Source organism: Buceros rhinoceros, unplaced genomic scaffold (assembly GCF_000710305.1).
Source record: "Buceros rhinoceros silvestris isolate BGI_N320 unplaced genomic scaffold, ASM71030v1 scaffold27364, whole genome shotgun sequence".
NCBI lineage: Eukaryota > Metazoa > Chordata > Aves > Bucerotiformes > Bucerotidae > Buceros > Buceros rhinoceros.
Genome location: NW_010408174.1, coordinates 1,316 through 1,670, shown reverse-complemented (window position 1 = coordinate 1,670; position 355 = coordinate 1,316).

Sequence of the window (355 nt, the reverse complement as noted above, 5' to 3'; positions counted from 1 at the left end):
TGGTTCGCAGCTGGCAAAAGCTTCGGAGGGCAGGTGAAGCTTTTCCCAACCTTTTTGCCAGCAGGCATGAAGGTGCGCGTTATCGCTGCCTGCAAACCCTTCAGCATCCTGTCTCCTTCCCACCAACTCCCCATGACCACTGAAGCTCGAAGGGGTTTTTAAGCGACAAGCACCTTTAGAGTGGGTATGTTGGGTTTGTGCCACAAGGCGGGGGTCGCCGCCTCTCTGGGTCCATCTCTGAGCTCTCCCTTCCCCGGCCCTGGTGGCTCAGCTCCCTCCCGTCCTCTGGCAGGGGCAGGGTCCTGCCCTGGGGAGCAGCTGGACCCCGAGCAGTTGGGGATGATGGGCCTGCCTC